The sequence below is a fragment of the Acomys minous genome, assembly GCF_964271855.1.
Source record: "Acomys minous genome assembly, chromosome: 13".
NCBI classification, from domain to species: domain Eukaryota; kingdom Metazoa; phylum Chordata; class Mammalia; order Rodentia; family Muridae; genus Acomys; species Acomys minous.
Window position 1 is genome coordinate 35,206,909 of NC_140495.1, and position 22,694 is coordinate 35,229,602.

The 22,694-nt window shown below is 41.1% G+C and overlaps 1 pseudogene across 1 annotated transcript; it reads right to left on the minus strand.

The window, feature by feature from the left end:
* Window positions 1-13,643: 13,643 nt before the first annotated feature.
* Window positions 13,644-22,579, minus strand: LOC311580810 (small ribosomal subunit protein eS10-like; annotated as a pseudogene). The gene is made up of 2 exons: window positions 22,501-22,579; window positions 13,644-14,196 (listed from the first exon to the last, which is right to left on the minus strand). The product of its transcript is annotated as a small ribosomal subunit protein eS10-like (transcript).
* Between the last annotated feature and the right edge of the window lie 115 nt (window positions 22,580-22,694).

The window sequence follows — 22,694 nt, forward strand, 5'->3', positions numbered from 1 at the left end:
GCATGATTTTAAAAAAACTGTAAGCCTCTTTGGTACCAGAAAATGTAATGAGCTGTTTTTCTTTTTACTTTGGTCTCAGACTGTAGCTCTTGGCTTATGCATGTGATTTCTCTAGATCACCTGTTCTTCCCTTCCAAGTGCACCCATAACAGGGAGGCTGGTGAAGACTTTTTATCCATTATTATGTTTAATTCCCAACTTAAGGTATTAGAAAACTGAGAGTTAAAATAGGTCAAGTTAGTGACGTCATGTCTGTTACCTTGGACAACAGATCACGGACATGTAGATACGTTACATACAGGTTTTCATTTTGAATTTTTGCAACATTTACTAAAACCTCAACTTCTTGTCTGTCCCTGACATGAGGTCTCTCTACCCTCCTTTGGAACAATCTTTTTTTTTTTCTGTGCCGTCTTAGGGAAGCCAGCCCGAGTCTCCTATCCAGAGATGGGGTACGGTCACTGCTTCACTGGCCCGTATTCACACATGGAGAATACACTCAACTCTGTAAGAGAAGAGGTCAACTTTTGTCTTATTTTCAGTACATATCTTTTCTCCCTCATTCTTTTCTGTTTTTGTTTTATAAATATGCAGGATTGCTTTTTTTTTGTTTTCTTGGCCCCCAAAGAAACCCTATAATTTAGTTCAGCGAGATTCTTGTATTGATTGACCCTCCATAAGGACAGGAACTCGAAAGAAGACAGCCTTAATCATGGATAGGTTATCTGAGGCTCGGGTAATAGGCAATGGCTGCCATGTGATTTATCATCATGTTAATTAGGCTTCGACTCCATCAGTCTGCCAAGGAAAGTTAGACTCCCAGGAGCAGAGGACACACACTTGATCTTAGAATGAGAAGGGGAGATGAATCATTTCCATTATAAATTGATCTTGACAGGCAATGTCAGAAGCTGAGGACCAATAAGTCAGTGTCACTTCCTAAACCCTAACCTGGCCACTATATAATTACTCCTAGGCTGTTCCTCTTGAGTGCACCACTGTCTTCTTATTTGACAAGGTATTAATTACTGGACCTAGGATGTTCAGTGTGCCTGATTTCACTCAGTCACTCAATCTCATGTCAGTCTCTATGCATGTTACAATTAGGCATAAGAAGTAAAGCTAGTAGAAAAAACTGGATGAACTAGATCACCACAATTTCTCCAGGCAAACCCAAATATATATACATATATAATTCAACATATATATATGCACACACACATATATCCAATGGCAGAAGATGTTTCATACTATTCTACATTTTTATTTTAATTGTCACTGCTTTTATTATCATCATTAGAAGAGTACTACATAGTAAAATCTGTGGGTTTTTTTCTTGCTACATTTCTGGGCTATCTAAAATACAGTTTATAAAGTAGGTGGGACGGAGGAAAGATTCATATACATATTCTCCATATAGATGTTAAGGGATACATTTTACAGATCTGAGGATTCATCTGAAATCACCAACCTCTCTGTGGGCCTCACCTTTAGCTTGGACGGAGTTAGAGTCTTGCCCTCTAACTTCTATTATGCCTATAGGCCACCTCTCAGCGTATTGCAATTCTTCTTGTATTTTTTCTTTCTCTTTCTTCATTCTAAGCAAAAATCCAGGACATTTGGCCTACTTTTATCTCAGGAGTCATTTATATTTCTGAGCCAAAAGCCAAAGTTTCTGGCAAGACACACACCTAAACCCACTGAAAAGATACACAAGCTACGTCAGCGGTCAGCAACGTAGCGAGGATCGTGGTTTTGGGCAGCTTCGGGAAGAGGATGGGGAGAGTTTGTACAACCCAGAGGGTGAGTATCCTGGCTCTTAGGTAGACAGGGATTTGCTTTCAGCTCCTAGGCAGCCACTGAGCCAGGGGCATAATTCAGACACAAGGGCTAGAGGGACCTTACTGTGGGGTTCGCTGCCTCACCAAAGACGCCCGCTCCCCACACAGGTACAAATGCCAGGCAGTGTTGGGTCTGAAGGGACATATTAGAGTTAGCCACAGCGGACAGAACTCCGGGAACCTCTTGAGAGGTCCTAAGTTTTGGCCTGATGTTACTGTGATGGACCCCCTCACATGATCTCAGGGGTCCCTTTTTGTTAGACAGCTTCACCAACACCCCCACTCTGAGCCTGGCCACTGTTAATAGAAAAATATAGCCTGTTATCCTTCAAAGCAGTAGCAAAACCTTTACTCTAATCTTTGAAATGCTGACAATGGAGAGCTGGAGAGCTGGCTCAGCAGGTAAGAACACTCCTTGTTCTTATATAAGGTTCATATTCAACTCCCAGGACCCACGAGGTGGTTCACAACTGAATCCCTTTCTGTTTTTTTTTTTTTCAAACATTGACTCATTAGTCAAGCACATTAGATAAGTTCTTGTGAGTCGGATGGTGCCATGTATGCAGCACCCTCCAGGGAATCCAATACCCTTTTCCAGCCTCCATGAACACCAGGTGCACTTGTGGTACACAGACAAACATACAAAGGAAACACTCATACTCATAAAATAAAACAAATACATCTAAAAGCAACAAATAAATGCAAAATGGCAACAGTGCATTTTCTTCTCAATCTACTTGGCTAAATTATTAAAAAGTACTAATATAATTCTTGGTTTCCTGTGGTCCTTGGCATCCCTTCTGTTATGTGGTAACTATGGGCACTACAATGCTTTCATTAACTGCCATTACTATACCCACATTTTGCCTGTCTGAAGTATGTACCTTATTTGGATGGGACATAGAAACCTGGGCTCTGTGCTAAGAAGATGGGCAGATAACCCTGGAGGGAAATCTGGATCTCAAGTTACACTTACCAGGACAGACTCAGGGTGAATAAGCAAAGACCCATGCAAGAGGGTTGAGGAAAGGGGGCTAGGAAAGTCAGGTGCCCTGCCTTCAGGATGCCTGTAGACTTCAGAAGGAGCACGCTCTGCAGAATAGAAGGAAGGAATGCTACCTAGTTCTGCCACGCTGGGTTCCAAGATTAAAATAACCAATGAGGCAACAGATATAGCACAACCCAACAGAACATCCAGTCATGATGAAATCCCAGGACAGGGTGGATGGTTCTCTTGGTACCAGCTGACGCCTGACAGGTTTACTCTTGTGGCACGTCAGAGTGGCTGTGTGCCAGTCATTCAGTTTCTTTTGTTTTGAATTTGCCCCTCTATACCACTTAAACTGCTGCTTTTTCTAGATCACAAGTGCCCAGAGCTTAGGTACTGTGTCTGTTTAATTAGCCTTGTAAAATACCTGGCACCGTCCAACTCAAAGAACGTATTCAGTGTGCTTGAACAATGAGTCAATGTTTGAAAAAACAGAGAGGGATCCAGCTCGGAATTACTTAAAACAAAGGTCCCACTTCTCATGATGGTTCTTAGCCTCCCTTTAGAATTGTTTTAATTGACAGGGTCATGGGTGCTGCTGGAGTACAGAGAGAGCAGGCATTATTAGTGTGTGTGTGTGTGTGTGTGTGTGTGTGTGTGTGTGTGTGTGTGTGTGTGTGTGAGAGCTTTCCAAGTTCACCTTTGTGGATCTGCATTGAACTATGTCACCCATGTGCATCTCATACTGGGAGTAAGGGAAAGGTGGCTTGACTCTATTCTCTCTAACTATTTCCTTCCCAGGTCTTTAAGTTTCAGGAAGAATAGGGCAAATGTCTTTATGACATTTGATAAGACATGATCCTGATGACAGAGAAGCAAACATGTGGTTAAAATGGCTTGCTTTGTATTTTTGTTTAGGTCCAAGGTAAAAAAAAAACAAAACAAACAAAAAAACAAAAAACCTCAAACAAAACAAAACTCCAAAGGACTTCTTAACTGCAGCCATTGGCCATACAGTGCCAAAATTATGAGCCACAAGAACAATGAAAGAAAGTGCAAACTTCTCTCCTGCTGGTCAAAGTTTTAGCACTTATTGTCCTAGAAATGTAAAGGATTGTATAGACAAGTGCAGCCATGGCACAGAGCCAAAGGCACAGTTGGACCATTGAGGACAGGGCTCTACTGCTCACTCTGACAATGGTCAAGGAAGGTTTGAACTCACACAGTAGTGTGCACCTGGGAGCTAAAGGGGTCAGCACTGCAAGAATGAAAAAGAAACAAAAATGTTAGAAGACTCTTGACCTGCCCATCCTTTGAGCCCTTTAGCTGTTATCATGAGCTGTCATGTCCTCAAACCCTATTTTCATCACTGCTTTAAGTGCCCGGCTTGCTAGATGCCACGTACTTGAAAATACTCCTTGGCAGGTATTGACTGAAAGAGACAGCTGGTGAAAGCTCAAAATACACATCAACTATTCAATGAAGACTTTGGAGAGGGGCCCAGAGAGGACAGGATTGGGGCAACAAAGAATACATCTTTAGGAGGTTTTTTTGTCTCTTTTGATTAATTACCTTGTGTCTAAATAGGAGGAAGAGGGCATGAAAGGCAGGGCTTACAGGGATGAAAGCGCACTGGCTTTGTTTTACTGACTATGTGTCACCTCAGAGTCTGAGCATCCCAGAGACTTGGAAATTGTGGGGTTGCAGTCCTATGATTTCCCCCTCTGCCTCTGAATCTCATTGGTACCCACGTTTTCACCTATCAGCTTGAAGTCAACAGCTTTTGGCTCTGTATCTCTGGTCTCAAACACTCTTCCCAGTGTCTATCACATATTATAAATTTAAAATATCCACTGGATGTTTCTACTTGAAAACTAAAAATTTTCCTGTGCAAATGTACCTTACCACTTCCTGATCAAATAGTTCTTGCCTTAACTTGTCCTTATTTTGGAGGACACCCTCCACTTTCTGTGACACCAATAAGAAATTCTGAGGACCTCATCCTTGTATTCTCATAATAATTATTCATTAGAACCATGTATTTTTCCTGTCTATGTCTTTTTCTGTGTGGTAGATATTTCCAACCTGTTTTGGAAGGCTGGAATCATTACTCATCTCTACGACTGCAGTCTTTCCTGAAAACTGAGTTTGTATCAGTGGATATATTCATACCTGCTAACTCACTTGCTCATCCTAAGTCTTATCAGGACAGAGAGAGAGAGAGAGAGAGAGAGAGAGAGAGAGAGAGAGAGAGAGAGAGAGAGATATCTAAGGAGCTGCTTCCCAAGGTCCCAGCTGTGCAGAGGCTGACTAGGTCCCTGGCTCCCAATCTCCAGCTGATTTTGACAAAGAAGTCTCTTTTCTTGTTACCATATTCTAGAAGTCTCCTGTGAATGCCCTTGACTACCATTCCCTCTCCAGGGTATGACAGCAGGTGTGCTAGAAGCTGAACTTGTGACTATGCCTTGAGATTCAAGAAATGCCCCCATTGCCTGCCCAACCCCTCCTCCACCTCTGACAATTTTGTTTCTTTCAAATAGTTTTAGGGGAAAAATGGATAGTGTTATTAAAAGACTAGTTTTTTCCATGTGGAGTTTCTCTAACACAATTTGTTATTCATGGGAGAAATATCTGAGGGAAGACCAAAGAAATGATCCTACCCCAGTGTGTGAGTTAGCGTGCTGTTTTCAGGAGCATGGGCTAGGGGCTACTTATCAGACCATGAGTGGCTGAAGGGGAGAAGCATCAGGGAAAGGCCCACTGCAGTAAGGGCGACTCTTCAGGAAGGGGCACACCATAAGGTCTTGGCCCAACTTTTAGGCTTCTCTACCAGAGGCTCCTCCCCAGCAGCTGTTTACTGTTTCTAGAACCTTGGTGGGGTTGGAGATCATGAGTTTGTTACTCTCTTATTTTCTTAAGTGTTATAAGCCTCAGCACAGAATGTTTCATTTGAGAGGAGAATTGCATCCCCGAGGATAGAGAGGGCCCATGCACTTCTCTGTCATGTGTAATCCCCTCAACCATAAGTCTCCAGCAAGAGATAGTACATTTGCTGATGAACCCTTGTGTCATTATCACCTAACATCTGTAGTTTGCATTGAGATTCACACCCGACAGCATGTGTTCTGTGGGTGATGTCAAGTGTGCAGTAACACACAGCCACCTTTCCAGAATCATGAGAACTGTTTTTCACTGAACTAAAGGCTCAATGCTGTACTTTAAAAAACAAACAAACAAACAAATAAAGAAACAAAAAACTCTTCTTCTTCCTAAGCCTCTGAAAGATACCTTTTCACTGTTTTGCCTCTTTCAGAATGTTACATACGCACAACTTATGGTAAGGGGTCATCCTGATAAACACACTGTAAGTTAACAATAGCCCAGAAGTTGAATCTGCATTTAATATGTCTAATCTACTGAGGGTTATCAATCAGGCCAGCCTACTCTTAGTGTGCTCAGAACACTTAGGCTTGCAAAACGGTGGGCATTGCTAAACAATATTGTGCTGCAAAGCATTAGTCTGGAAAAAGATCAAGGCAAAGCTCCTACTGAATACACATCCCCATTGCACTGTTGTAAGGGAAACATCATGAGTGAAAGCATCACAAACTGAGGACCACCTGTAGTTAGAGTCACACAGCGTGCTCTCCTTCCGATTTGCCTTTCTCCATGTAGCAATGATACTCTAGCATTTACTCCTTGCTTTTCTATGGCTGGATAGCTCACTTGCTTTTTATCAGGCAGTATTAGTCTGTCATCTGCATTTGCCAGAATTTATTTATTCATTCACTGTTGAAGGGCATCTTGCTTGCTTTAAGTCTCGAGAAAATACAAATAGATCTGCTAAAAATACCTGCATTCAGGTTTTTGTATGGACAAAGTGGGTAACAAGGGAATTCAATTGCTAAGACTATGCTGCCAAACTTCTTGCAGAATGGCTAGTCCATTTTGTGTCCCACCAGTAACTAATGAGAGTTCCTCGGCACTTGGTGGTAGTGGTGTGTGGGATTTTAGCTATACTAATAGGTTTGTAGTTGAGATCATAGTGTTTAAATTTGCAAGATCTTCATGATGTTTGCTGTTGAGCATTGCTTCATGCCCGTCACTAATAATATATCTTCTTTAATGAGCTATCTGTTCAGTTGTTGTTTGTTTGTTTGTCTTGTTGTTTTCAAAACATAGCTGCTTGTTTTACTAATTTGAGTTCTAAGAGTTTTTATGCATTTTGAATAACTGTTCTATCAGATGTCATTTACAACAGTTTTCTCATAGACTGTGGCCTGCCATCCCGTCGTTTTGACAAAGTATTTTTCAGAGAAGAGAAATTAAATTACATTTAAGTACAGGTAATCATTTTTAAAATTTTATTAATTTTATTTTTGGTGTGCTATTTAAAAAAGAAACATGGAGGTTGGCAGCAAGGTGGTGCAGTGGGTATCAGTGCTTTCTGACAAAGCTGACAACCTGACTTCTGACCGCCACATGTGCACTGCAGAGTGCCTATGACCCCTAACACACTAAATACATAGATAATAAATAAATAAATAAATAAATAAATAAATAAATAAATAAATACATGGAACAACAAGCCAGCATTAAATGCAAGGTCACCTAGATTTTCTTCTATGTTATTTTCTGGTTTTATATTTTTACTTACGTTTATGGTCCACATTGAATTATTGAATGAATACAAAGGTCCGGGCTTAGACATTTTTATTTTTGCATGTGATTGTCTGGTTATTACGGAACGGCTTATTGAACAGACAGTTTTTTCTCTGTTGAATCACCTTACTCTTTTCTCATGGTGTAGCCACTTCTGTTGGTGTGGATCTGCTTTCAGGCTATCTTCCCATTTATATGTGTCTGTTATTTTTCCAATAAAAACATTGCTATGGTTACTCAGCATTGTAGTTGGTTTTAAAACTCATAGTGTCAGTATTTGATTTTTTTTTTTTTGTTCTTCTCTTTAATGCTGATATGTAGATATTTCTGGGATATTTTGCATACCCATATACTATTTTCTCCATTTCTTTATTAATTTAATCTCTTTACAGCCTGATCCCAGCTCACTCCCTCCTTCCCTCCCAGTCCCACCCTCATGCTCCCTTCCCCCCATTCTCCCCCTTTTTTCTCAGAGAAGGGGAGACCCTCAAGGTGTATCAACCTACCCAGGCTCAAGTCACAACCAACTGAACACATCCTCAGCCACTGGGGCCTGACAAGGTAGCCCGGCTAGAGGGAAGGGATCCAGTGACAGGCAACAGAGTAACTGACAGCCTCTACTCTCATTGTTAGGCACTCACAGGCTGACCACGCTGCACGTCAGCTACACAGTGTAGGGTGTCTAGTCCAGCCCATGCATGCTCGTTGGTTGGTGTGAGCCCCAATGGGCCCAGGTTAGTTGACTCTGTAGGTCTTTTTGTGGTGCCCTTGACCCCTCTGACTCCTCCCTCTAGCCTTCCTCCCACTCTTCCACAAAACTCCCCCGAGCTAAGGCATGTTGTTTGGCTGTGGGTCTCTGCGTGTGTTTCCATCAGCTGCTAGATAAAGCCTCTCAGTTGACAGCTATGCTAGGCTCCTGTCTGCAAGCATAGCAGAGTGTCATTGATAATGTCAGGGGTTGGCGCTCTTCCATGGGGGCAGGTCTCAAATTAGGACAATTATTGGTTTGCCATTCCCTCGATCTCTGCTCCGTCTTTACGCCTATACTTCTTTTTGGCGAGACAAATTTTGGGTGGAAGGTTTTATGGGTGGTGTCTCCCTCCCGCTGCTGGCAGTCCTTCCCACCTGGCTACAGGAGGTGGCCACTTCAGGCTCCTTAACTCCCAGCTGTTAGATGTCTCAGCTACAGTTACCTCCATGAACACCAGGAAGCCTCCCTTGTCCCACAGATACCACCCCATACCAGTTTCTGCTCTCTCTCCTGGTCCTCACCACTACCCCTGCTTTCCTCACACCTGCTCCCCACCCTTGTTGCCTTCCCTAATCCTTCTCCCATCCAGTTCCTTCCCTCCATTTACTTCAGAAGTCTATTTTAGTTTCTGTTCTGAGTGAGATTCAATATCTTCACTTGGGCTCTTCTTGGCTGTCACAACCCCTCCAGTGGATTCTGTGTGACAAACATTACCACAGAACCCGAGGCGATGGCCCCTACTAAGGGAGAGCCTCCTGGAACAGGTCTGATGTTCTTGCCAAGAGTAGTTGATTACAGGGCTCATTGCTTTGAAAACACCCTGACTGTTTTTTCTGACTGTTTTCTTTTTCTGCCTTTGTTTTTATTTTTTGTATCAAAAAAAAAAAACCTTTTCAGACGTAACTGTGTTGCTAGGCGGCCCTTTACTTGAAACTGCAGCCAAGGGTCATTCAGTCAAGTTTACCACTAAGTTCCGGTCCACTTGTTAATAAAAACATGGCTAAAAATTAGTCACTAGTAAATAGTTCATGTTATGACTTACAAATAAAAATGTTTGAATGAAACCCCATATAGTGGCAGATAAGCTAAGAAAACAAACTGTCTTGACTCACAGATGTTTGACATAATGAAAAAAACATTGACCTTTGATAAAAAAGACATAAACATTGATATCAATCTAGTGACTTATAAATGATTGTTCAAGATTGATGACAACATAATTACACTGCATTCTGTATTTTCGAATTGTATGAAAAAATAATGTAACCATGAGAGACAACCCCCATTTCAGAAAATGTGTATACAAACCTGGCTTGCTTGTCTCCAAAATACACTTAGACTCAAACTTCCCCTGAGTTTGTCTGTTTGTCACTCACCTATCTTCTGCCCACCGACGATTCAAGAACTCCCACTCCAAAGACCTATACCCAACTAGGATGGTCCGCGACACTTGGCTTCTCTAGGTCTATGGATTGTAGTGTAGTTATCCTGTGCTTTATGGCTAATACCCACTTATAAGTGAGTATATACTACACATATCTTTCTGGGTCTGGGTTACCTCTCTCAGGATGGTCTTTTCTAGTTCCATCCATTTGTCTGCGAATTGCATGATTTCTTTGTTTTTAACTGTGAGTAGTATTCCATTGTGTAAATGTACATTTTTTAAATTCATTCTTCAGTTGAGGGACATCTAGGTTCTTTCCAGTTTCTGGCATAGCCATATAATCTTTAGAATTAACTTGTCAGCATCTAGAGTAGTTATTTTTGCATTATCATAAGGAAATACTGGACTCAATTAAGTTATGCAAAGGAAGATGGTTTTTCTTTGGCTTTTTGATACAGGGTTTCTCTGTGTAGCCTTGGCTGTCCTCAACTCGCTTTGTAGACCAGGCTGGCCTCGAACTCAAAGAGGTCCACCTGCCTCTGCCTCCCGAGTGCTGGGGTTAAAGGCTTGCACCACCACTAATCGACAGGAAGATATTTTTAATCATGTGATTTTGGAGATTCATGAACAGACGTCCTGCTGATTTGGGTCTCTAGAGAGAGGAGAACATCATGGGGGGATGGGGAGAGAATGGCATAGAATAAGGGGGGGAGTACAGACTAGCTGGACAAACTCCTCCAGCTAGTACGGGCAGCAAGAGTTCAAGGTCATTGTTATTGCTCTGTGTGGTTTGGTTTTTGTTGTTGTCAGTTTGATACACTGTAGAGTTATCTGGGAGGAGATACTCCATATGAGAAAATGCCTCCCTCAGACTGCCTGTCTTTTCTTGATTAATGGTTGATGCAAGAGGCCCACCTCACCAGAAGCAGTGCCACTCCTGGGCATGTGGCCTAAGAGGTATAAAGAAGACAGCTGAACATGAGCCCGAGAAACAAGGCAGTAAGCGACATGCCTCCGTGGCTTCAACCCCTGCCTCCTGGTTCCTGTCTTGCACTCATGCCCTGACTTCCATTCATGATGACCTGTGATCCTGATGTGTAAGCCAAATAAGCCGCTGGCTCCCCAGTTTGCCTTTGATCATGGTGTTTATAACAGTAATAGGAAGCAAACCAAGACAGGTGACCTCTGACGTCTTACCACCTCGCAATAGTTTTACCCTGGAGAGCAGGCCTTCAGCAGATTGATTGTTGCAGAAAACTCACCCAAACAATAGCGTCAACTGTGATGTAACATGACAGGACTTTGGTTGGGACTACGTTAAATCTGTAACTCAAGTCATAAAGAACTGACATCTTAATATCATTGTCTTCCTACCCATAGATATGGAATATATCTCTATTTAGTTGTTTCAATGCCTTTCTTTAGAGGTTTGTGATTCTCTTTCTATAGATACTACATAGATTTATTGGTTTATCCCTAAGTATTAGTTTTGGGAGATGATGAGTTTTTTTTTTTAACATCAAATTACTTTGTACAATTGCCGGCATATTGGATAGCATTGACTTTAGTATATCCAGTAGATATTGTACAAGGTACAAGGTTGTATTGTACAACCTTGTTTTAATTGATTATTAATTCCAAGGTATTCTTGTATATTTTTGGCTCTTTCATAACAACAATCATGTTATCTGTAAACATTTTTTCTCTTTTTTATTAACTTATTCATATTACATCTTAGTTGTTAGCCCATCCCTTGTATCCTCCCATTCCTCCCTTCCTCCCGCTTCCCCCCTACTCCCCTCCCCTATGTCTGTGACTGAGGGGGACCTCCTCCCCCTGTATATGTTCATAGGGTATCAAGTCTCTCCTTGGTGACCTATTATCCTTCCTCTGAGTGCCAAAAGGCATCTCCATCCAAGGGACATGGTTAAATATGGGGCACCAGAGTTTGTGTGAAAGTCAGATCTCCTTCTCCACTTAACGGTGGAGAATGTCCTGTTCATTGGCTAGTCTGGATAGGGGTTCGAAGTTTACTGCCTATATTTTCCTTGGCTGTTGCCATAGTTTGTGGAGGATCCCAGGGCCCAGACCCACCTGTAGTTTTCCAGGACCCACTGGATCCTTCTATTTCCTCATTCTCCCAGACTTCTCATACCTAAAGTTTCAATAGGGTATTCTCCCCTCTGACCCACTTTCCTGGTAGGTAGTTTTTCATGGGGACGTACACCTTGGACTAGTGTCTCGATATAAGTGAGTATATACCATTTAGCTCTTTTTGCTTCTGTGTGAACTCACTCATTATGATAATTTCTAGTTCAATCCATTTGTCCACAAATTTCGGGAATTCCTTGTTTTTAATAGATGAGTAGTATTCCATAGTGTAGATGTACCACAGTTTCTTTATCCATTCTTCTACTGAGGGACACTTAGGTTGTTTCCATGTTCTGGCTATTATGAATAAGGCAGCTATGAACATGGTTGAGCATATGTCCCTGTTGTGTGGTAGTGCATCTTCCGGGTATATTCCAAGGAGTGGAATAGCTGGGTCTTGAGGAAGCCCTATTCCCATTTTTCTGAGAAAGCGTCAGATAGATTTCCAAAGTGGTTGTACTAGTTTGCATTCCCACCAGCAATGAAGGAGTGTTCCTCTTTCTCCACATCCTCGCCAGCATGTGGTGTCAGTTGAGTTATTGATCTTAGCCATTCTGATGGGTGTAAGATGGAATCTCAGTGTCATTTTGATTTGCATTTCTTTGATGACTAAGGAGGTTGAGCATTTCTTTAAGTGTTTCTCAGCCATTTGATATTCCTCTGTTGAGAATTCTCTGTTTAGTTCTGAGCCCCATTTCTCTATTGGGTTATTTGGTTTGGTGGTGTTTAATTTCTTGAGTTCTTTATATATTTTGGATATTAGACCTTTGTCAGATGAAGGGTTGGTGAAGATCTTTTCCCAGTCTGTAGGCTGTCACTTTGTTCTCTTGACAGTGTCACCTGACTTACAGAAGCTTCTCAGCCTCATGAGGTCCCATTTATTAATTGTTGACGTTAAGGCCTGGGTTGTTGGTGTTCTGTTCAGGAAGTTGTCTCCTGTGCCTATGTGTTCCAGGCTCTTCCCCACTTTTTCCTCTAAGTGGGTTAATGTCTCTGGTTTTAGGTTGAGGTCTTTAATCCACTTGGACTTGAGTTTTGTGCATGGTGACAAATAGGGGTCTAATTGCATTTTTTCTACATGTAGACATCCAGTTAGACCAGCACCATTTGTTGAAGATGCTGTCATTTTTCCATTGAATGGATTTGGCTTCTTTGTCAAAAATCAAGTGAGCAAATATCATCTCTGGGTCTTCAGTTCGATTCCATTGATCCACTAGCCTATTGCTGTGCCAGTACCATGCTGTTTTAATTACTGTTGCTCTATAGTACAACTTGAGATCAGGTATGGCGATTCCTCCAGAGGATCTTTTATTGTATAGGATTATTTTTGCTATTCTGGGCTTTTTGTTTCTCCTTATGAAGTTGAGAATTGTTCTTTCAATATCTTCAAAATATTTTGTAGGTATTCTGATAGGGATTGCATTGAATTTGTAAATTGCTTTTGGTAAGATGGCCATTTTTACTATGTTGATTCTCCCGATCCATGAACAAGGTAGATCTCGCCACCTTCTGATGTCATTTTCAATCTCTTTCTTCAGAGATTTAAAGTTTTTTTCAAATAAGTCCTTCACTTGCTTAGTTAGGGTTATTCCTAGATATTTTATATTGCTTGTAGCTATCGTGAAGGGAGTAATTTTCCTAATTTCCTCCTCTGCCTGTTTGTCATTTGTATATAGGAAAGCTACTGACTTTTTTGAGTTTATTTTGTATCCTGCCAATTTGCTGAAGGTGTTTATCAGCTGTAGGAGTTCTCTGTGGAATTTTGGGGGTCACTTATATACACTATCATATCATCTGCAAATAGGGATAATTTGACTTCTTCCTTTCCCATTTGGATCCCCTTGATCTCCTTTTGATGTCTTAACATTTTTAAAGTTTATTTAACACAACACATGCTCCAACTTCACTGAGGCAGCTGACCACGCCCATGACCGAAGCCGCCTCTAAACTGGGATTCAGTCGCTGAGCCAGCCCTAGCCTCCGCTGCTGCTTTCTTGTCAGCACCAGGGGGCACAGCACTCCTTCTGTAGGTGTCTCTGTCTGCCTCCCCTTTTGTGAATCTTGCAGGTCGCTCACCCTCTGGACCTTTGGGCCGAGGCCTGCCAGTCTCGGGACAGCTCCCAAGGTAGGCCGAGGTAATCTCAGAGACACTGGATGCCCTCATTCTTAAGGTACCAATAGAAATGTCTGCAGGCAAACTGTTCCTTCCCGTAGCCTTGAGACTTGAGAGACTGCATGGCCTTCATAACGTGAAGATTGGACGCGTTCCTGTCTGCCAGCTCTGGGTGTTCGGGCATATGGACATCTTTCCTGGCAATCATCACTCCTTCCTAAAAAAGGAGTTCATAGATGGCGATCTGGTTCTTCTTAAGCACCAATATCGCGGTGGCTGCAGGGTCCGAGGTGGAGGCTGGAAAAGCTGTAATCGTTTTTTTAAGTGCAGAAAGATTTGTTTTCAGGGGGGATTTTGGACTATCTCTGCATGGGCGTGGAAGAAGATCTATCTGCCTATAGCAGCAGGGATGTGGAGGGAGCACCATCTCACACAGAGTTGAGCAGGCAGCAGAGAGGTTGGACCAGAGGCCCAAGTGGTTGTAACGTTCAAGGTCTTTCCATGATAATCTATTTTTCTAAGCTACAGATATGCAAAACAGTGCAACCAGCATGGGGCCAGGTGTTCAAGCCCATGAACTTTTGGGGGCTGTTTTACATTTAAACAGCATGTTCTGTCCGTACTTCAACTAGCCATAAGTGCTATGCTGTTGTATCTCCAAGTCTCCACGCTTTCGTACTAACATCAATAACATCACAGTTTTAAATTACAAATATCTATTCTTTTTATATACAGAACAACTGAATGTCGCATGTTAATTTGTATCCTTTTATTTTCTTATTTTTAGTTATTTTTTATTTTGAGAGAGGGAGAAAGATAGAGAGACAGAGAGAGAGAGAGGGGGAGAGAGAGAGAGAGAGAGAGAGAGAGAGAGAGAGAGAGAGAGAGAGAGAGAGAGAGAGAGAGAGAGAGAGAATGAGGTGGTGGGAAGGGAGGACCTGGAAGGAGCTGCTGGGCAAGAGGAAAGAACATGATCAAAATACAGTGTACGGAAAAACACCTTTAGGTAAAAAAGGAAAAGGAAAAATAACATTTTTAAAAGAGCCTAAGCATAAATAACAAAAATAAAGGAAATGGTGAAAAGGAAGGCTATGAACTGTTCAATTGAAGCTGTGATGGCTGTTGGCAGAGGCCAACTCAGGAAAGGGAGGTTAGTACCTAAACTAGTAGTAGAAAGAAATATGCAAAGGGGTCTTGTTCATGTCCAAGATTCAGAAAGTCTACAATTATTTCTTTCACATGTAAAATAAGCTAATATCAAAATGTCAAAATTTATATTAACTTTCCGACAAGGATTTCCTTGTCTAGAACCTGAAATTTTCATTTTAATGGATATTATTAATTTCTTTAAATAAATATGAATTTATGTGTTGTTGGTCCATATTAATTCTTCAGTTTCTTCTGAGGAAAAAAACTAGACAGATATGAAATGGAAAAAATCACACATATCTGCACATACTGTTTTATTTTTAGTGCAATATAGTGCTCTCACATATAAGTGGTAAAATGTGATACCACGTTGATATAATGTGATATGTATTGAATAACCTAACTGGGCACCTTTAGCATGTATTGGCGATATTTTTATTATGAAAAATCAATGCCCTTTGCTTGTGTATAAATTCTCTGCAGCCATAAAGGGATAACGGGAAAAGGCTGTGGTAGCCAGGTTTCTCCAACTGCCATTTACACTTTCTCTTCACTCTCATGCTAAAGTCACATGTTCTGGAGATAAATTTGGATTTCTAAATTAGGACCCAGGGTGGCTGCAGAATTAGTGACATGAGCATACGTCAGGAGCAATGGCCACAGTTTGCATCTACTGTGAAGAGGTGAAGAGGTTAGTGTAAACCACAGACGCCCAGTGCTTGTGACTTTTTAACAGGACTCTGGATTGGGTATGTTCTGATTCTTTACTTTTTTTTTTTTTTTTTTTTTTTTGCCTTTCTGATATTAGTTCATACTCCTGGAGAATTGTGAGTTACGGTCTTGGAAGTTAACTCCATAATGTAATGATCTTCAAGAAAAAAAAATTGAGAGATGATTTATATATCTTAAATTTAAATTAGCTTTGAAATTTAAGGGAAGTTTCCCTCCCCCAAATGCTAGTGTTAAATAACTTAAGCCACTGTCTCCATGGAAACATAGAAACAGGTTCACCTGGGCTGTGAGAGCTGTCTGACACCCCTTCTTTTCGGTGCTTTCAGCACAGGCCTAGGTAGTACAGAAAGTCTACAAAAGTATATCTCAAACATATTTGCATATTCAGATTACATTTTTGGATACTCTTCTGCCTTTTTGTATGGTCGTTATAAGATGGCACATGATAAAAAAAAAAAACACCTTGTAAAGACCTAGGTAAAATTAATTTTTCAAAGAAATAATTTTAAAGGGGGAAGGAAAAGAACCATTTTTGTTCTACCCTAAAAATAACTGTTGTGCTTATTTCTTCTGGCTGGATAAGGGTATTTAAATAAGGATATTTAGTTGAAAATGGTAGAGAAGCTCAAGTTATTGACTTTTTAAGACAAATTTTAGTGAGCTGCATTTAGATCTACTCATCATTATTCAAACTTTACTATATTGTTGTGAACCAAGTAGTCAGGGAATACTTTATTAGTGATATTTATCCATAAATATTTTTGTTATTTGTCTGTCTTTTAAAAAACAAACTACAATGCATGACATTTCAATGAACATTGTATACAAGATTTTTTGGAACTTAATAATTTCTTTTGAGCGCAAAATATTCATTTATAGTCTACTTATATATGAATGTAGAATGTTTTCTCAGATGTTACATAAATGCATGACTTGGTTGGAATTTTTCAATAACTTTTCCAAAGAGTTTGAGTGAGTTTGCTTTCCTAACAGTGTGTGAATGCTCCAGTTGTTTCACTTACACACATGTTTTGTTAACTTTGCTACTGAGGCTACCATTTCAAATCAATTAATATTAGAAGATGTGCGGCTGTGTGGAAAGATTACGTATTTACTACAAAGGCAGTTCAGGAAGGATGCTTTAAAGCTTCATTTTCTTACAGACATTGTAGCCTATGGAAAGTTCTAATAAGTTGAAAAGAACATCAAAAGCAACCTTTGTAAACAGTTTATTTTTTTTCCTCCTCAAATTGTGTGCCTTCTCTCATGTTTTCTTTATTTTTATTCTTTTCTTTGCAGCTGGGAAGAGCAATTGGTCCAGCATTTCAGACTGTCCCACACAGGACTACTATTAGCCTGGAATTTTGCAACATTTGGAAAATGGACCACAAATGCTATCCTTGACTTACTTAACCATTTTCCCCCATTATTTAGGGGGTGGCTCTTCAAAGATATTATTCAACCTAAATCAGCCTGAAGAAACCTTAAGAGAATGATGTCCCATTTCCTCTGAGGGGGGTTGGATAGGGTTCTGTTTACTCTCTTGGTCTACAGATGCTTATTCTCATTGGAAGTTGGTTATAAGTTATTATTGGTGTTTTACAGAGAGGAAACTAGGTTTGACTCAGGGATGTCTCTCTTTTCCTTTATCTTTCTTTTGTAGGTAAGGAGATAGGAGCTGAAAAGAAAGGGGGATATAGAAATATAGAGGGAGGATGGAACAAAAGGTAGATTATTGACTCTACTCATCATCTTAATTGTTACTCACAAGTAAGGTTATTTTTTTCAATTCAATGATATTGAATTTTGTATATTGATGCAAATCATGGCCATGTAAAAAACTAGTGTAATTTTATCACAAGAATATATATTCTAGGTCCAATAGATAGATATGACTCTGTAGATATATAAGGTAAAATAGTTAAATAAGGTCTTCAAAAGCCTCAGAGACCTACAGAATATGGCATTTAAAGATGTTCTTATTATTCTAAAGATTCTTTGACAAGACAAAAGTTAATTTCTGGCAACACCTGGCCTGCCTCAAAGAAGATGATGAGCATCAAATAATCCTTATGGAATTGGCATCAAATGTGGTAAACCAGCCACTGGGCAAAATGTCGTTGTTTTTGCCACAGACAGAATGCTGCCTTAAAATAGGAAGGCTTGGATGCATAGTTGATGGCTGAACTCTGCCAAAACAGGGTAAGCAAGTCCTCAGTAGTTCCTGCCTCGCACATGTCTGTCAGATATACTGGGCCAGAAGGCTGGGGATGGTGCTCCAACGTTACAGAGAGTATTGGGTGACTGTTCAGGCAGTAAACTGTCTCTGTCATTTTTTCATTTTGGAAGCTGCTAGCCTGCACTTCTGGTTCACTCAGGTATTTAAGTTTTGTTCCTTCTTAAATCTCTGATGTGGTTGAAGACCAGATAGTTTAGTTTTTCAATTAAGCTTAGTAGGTTAGGGGTTAAAATGTTTTTAAATAAAGATAGATGATTTAAGGTAAAAGAGATGAGATACGATAGATATTGATCTTCATTCAGAAATTTAGACCCAACAAGATAGGAAAGATGCTTACTTCAAGTTTGCCAAATACAAATAGCCAAATCACTATTAACGTAACATTTATATACTTCCTGATTGTCTCATGGCTCTTCCTGCTGGGTGTAGTTTATTTTCTTCATGTGTAATAATATAAATGTATATATTAAAAAGAAACATAATAAAAATATCTAAAAAGGAAATAAAACTATTCTATGGAGTCAAAATCTTTATTCACTAAAGGAAAAAAATACCAATGAGGAAATCTAGCCCTGACAATACTCATCATGTTGCACAATTTGCACACCTTTAGGAAACTCTAAATGGCACCTACCTCACCTGGTTATGATGAGAACGTGATGGGAGAGGATGCTCTTTATGTGAGATTAAACAGTTCCATTAAATCTTCATTACAGAGAGAGTAAGATGACATCAAATATTCCTTCACAGAAAACTGCTTGGAAAATGCCGGTTGAGCTTATGTATACAAAAGGGAACAGCTCGGATACACAGTTCCCTTTGTCATTTTTGTTTAAACAAGAGCTGAATCCCGATTTCGCTGTTTTGCTTGGCTTGCATAAAAACGTTCCGTCTGGTGTTAGGGTTTGTAGAACTTGAGATTAATGCTTAATGGTGTTTACAATGATATGGTTTTTTTTTTTCAATATCATGACTTCATGCTCGTGGGCTTCATTGTCTGTCTGGGATAATCTCACTTTAATTCTCAGTCTTTAATGTGTTTCTGATTAATGACTGCATAATGAAAGCATTGAACAGCCTTTTCTTTTACCATGGAGAAGTGAGGCCTGACATTTTATTTTGGTTTTGTGTATGCCTTTTCTGTGGCTATTTCAGGTTTATTGCCAAAAACTGATGCAACTCCTTGTGATCCATCAGCAGAACTAATAATTTTGCATAATGGAATTTCTAAATTATCACTTTCATAGAGTTTTTAAAAGCTGCAACTGAATTCCAAAATAGTCTCTTTCCAGAATGAACTTTTATGGAGATTATTTTTTAAAGAAGTTCAGGCAAGGTCTTAATGGAGAGGGTACTCCTAGGTTATCAACTCCCTTATTCTGTAGGAGAAATGACTAATTAGTATCTTTCAACCTGGATTTCCACTCTTCCAGTAAGTTCTAGTCATGAACCAATATTCAGACTAGAGTCACATCCACACCCAGGAGGGCTGGCAGGCTGTCATGGTTCTGCAGTGGGCCAGAGACAGCCAGTTCATGAAATGAAACTGTTGCCCCCATTCCTCACTGCCTCGCACTCAGGTATGCTTGTGTGGCTCATGGTACCTGACAAACTCTAGAGCCTCTGGTGCTTCTCTAGCATGGAGTTCTCCTCTCAGGACCAGCTCAGCCCATTAGCCAGAGAATAGCTCTTAGCAAGCACTTAAATCCATACTCTTGGCTGGAGATCTCTTCAGCTGCTCAGCCCGGAGTGCTGTGTCTCCTGGGTTACCTTATGCTTCATTGTCTTAGCCTTTGACTTGACTCTTCGGCCATACTAAGCTTCTCTCAGCTCTACGATGGCACCTGGGTGCTCTATAGAACAATTTCAGTTCCTATCCTTTGAACAGAAAAAAAACCTAATTCTATGGGGCTTCTGGTTTCACCCTTGGCTTTGGTTAGATGTATTCCCACACATCTTGTACTTTCTCTGTTGTGGCCCCATGATGTCACCTTCATAGTTGTCCAGTGTGACTCTGTTATGTCCACTTCTCTTCCAGGTTATAAGAAAGCCTGTTTGTTTTATTCACAATTGTACTTGCATGGCTACTAAAGGGCTTCCATCATGCAATAACATTGCTGAGCACCGTTGAAAGAACAAATGTTGACTTCCCAGCCCTCAGTCAAGTCTGACTCTGGTATACTTAATATACCCAAGACTTACTATCCAGCTGCCTTGGAAGACCGCAGCCCTGTGGCCACCTTCACTTCCTCATGGCTCTGTCTTAGCCAGGACCTGAATGGACCTTCTACTTGTCTGAGCAGCACAATGACACTAAAGGAGCTCTGTAGGAATGACAGCTTTGCTTCAGAGTATTTCTTCTGTAGGCTGGTTGTTCTGAGACTCTCCCTACCCCAGTTATTGTAAGTGGTGTGCAGTCACCTTTATATACAGATTGACACCTTTCTATCACACTTCATCCCCTGTTCCTGGGTCAGGTACAGAATATTGTATCACACTGACAGAGCAGCCAGTGCTGGGCATCAGGTCTAGGACAAGACATCACTCCCTGACAACGCTGTCATTCCCAAAAACTTTCTTTTTCCTCTCATGGAAGAAGAGAGTCACAGGTTCACAAGTCCATCTGTGCACTCTTCTAGTAACCTGTGCATAGATCCACTCTTGAGTCTATTTTAGGGGGTGGAAGCCACCCTTTGGACAGGTCTGGTAAAAAGAGGCAAAGAGCTGAAACTGAACTACAAAGACAATGGACCTCAGCGGATTTTACAATTCATCAGGGTCTTGCTTTCTGTTTCTTGAGCTGGCTTCAAGCATGAGATAGCTAGTATGGAAGCATCAGACTTGTGGAATATGGAGTGTGTGTGTGTGTGTATGTTTGTGTGTGTGTGTGTGTGTGTGTGTGTGTGTGTGTGTGAGTTGGCTTGGGGAGTATTACTTAAAATTTTCCATTAGTTGTCAACTTTCCAAAACCAAGATGTACACACTGAAATGTACATCTATTGGAAAAGATAGGGATGCAGGGTGTGGTCTCAGGTGTGATGATCATTCTCTTAACCACAGTGAGGCTGCCCTCTTTAAATGGGCCCGTGCTTTCTGGCTCACCACCACCCTCAGTAGCTTCTCTCTGTTACACCGTCATGCCTGGCCCATGTGTGCATGCTGCCTGATGGCTGCCATGAGTTAACTCTACTTGAGGTCATGATCCCTTGTCCACACAATAATTCTGCTTTATCGAGTTCCAGTTTCTGGGGTCAGGGATGGATGGTATTGCTATGAAGAGTGTACCTGGACATTTTCCCTCCTACTAGACATACAGCACAGACTATGTCCTAAAAGTACTTAACTTCCCATGAACAGATGAAGTTGAAACAGTGCTTAGAGACTTGTTTAAACTTGGCCTTCTATCTGGTGGCATGTAAGATACTCTTAAAGTAAATTTTATTTTTTTTAAATTTATTATAATTTATTCAGATTACATCCTGATTGTTGATTGTTATCTCCATACTTGTATCTTTTGTTCCCACCCACACCCTCCCTCCTTCTGCCCTATTCCTCTCCCCCAGACCTCTGACAGAAGGGGACCTCCTCCCCCACCATATGACCACAGCCTATCAGGTCTCACCCAGATAGCCTGCATCCCCTTCCTCTGTGTGCCAACAGGGTCTCCCCACCAAGAAGAAGTGACCAAATTGGGGGTACCAGAGTTCATGTCAGAGGCAATCCCTGTTCCCCCGACAACCATGGAGAATGAGCTGTCCATTGGCTAGATCTGAATGGGGGTCTAGGTTTACTATTTACATTGTCCTTGGTTGGTGCATCAGTTTGTACAGGGCTTGGTCCGGATCCGCAGGCCTTGATGGTCTCCTTGTGGGGTTCCTGAAACCTCTGGGTCCTTTCACGCCCCCATTCTTATACAAGTGAAACACAAGAAAATGACTTCAAAGAAAAGGTTAAATCTAAAATGAATATTTAAAAAAAAACCTATTTTCAGCTGTCTCTCCATCATTCTCCCCAACCTGCAAACCTGGAGAGACAGATGGAATTGGGGATCATTGGGGGCATGTGTGGAAACCTAGCGCAGTGCAAACTTCCTGTAATCTATGAGGATGACTATTGTGAGGACTCCTAATGATGGAGGATACAGAGTCTAAACTGGCCAGCCATCTTTTGCAGGCAGGTAAAGCTTCCAGTGGTGAGGCTGGGTCACAGTCCTTTGAGTTGTTGGCTGAAGGAGTCCCCTGGGGAACCCTAAACAACTGGGCTGATGCTAGCACAGAAGGTCACTTCCTGAAAACTGACAACTGGGCCCTGTTATTGAAGACAACATTCACGCTGCTTATCAACCATAGAGAGGTTGAGCTGGCACAGGCATGGAGCCTTCGCTCTTACACTCTCGTCTCTCTTGTGTGAGTAGGTACTCTGCAGGTTAAGGAAAGAGAAACCTAGGTGCCAACACAGCCACAAAACCCTTGACCTACAATCTTCCCTACCTGCAAATTTTACTTGGACAATGATGGCATAGAACTTGTAGGAGTGACCAACCAATGTTTGGTTTAACTTGAGGCCCATGACACAAGAGGGACTGAATGCCTTACACTTCCTGCATGGCCAGGAATGAGATACTGGGTAGTCCAGAGACCTAGGGTCGAACCAAACACAACTGTCAAAGAGAAAACCAATTAAA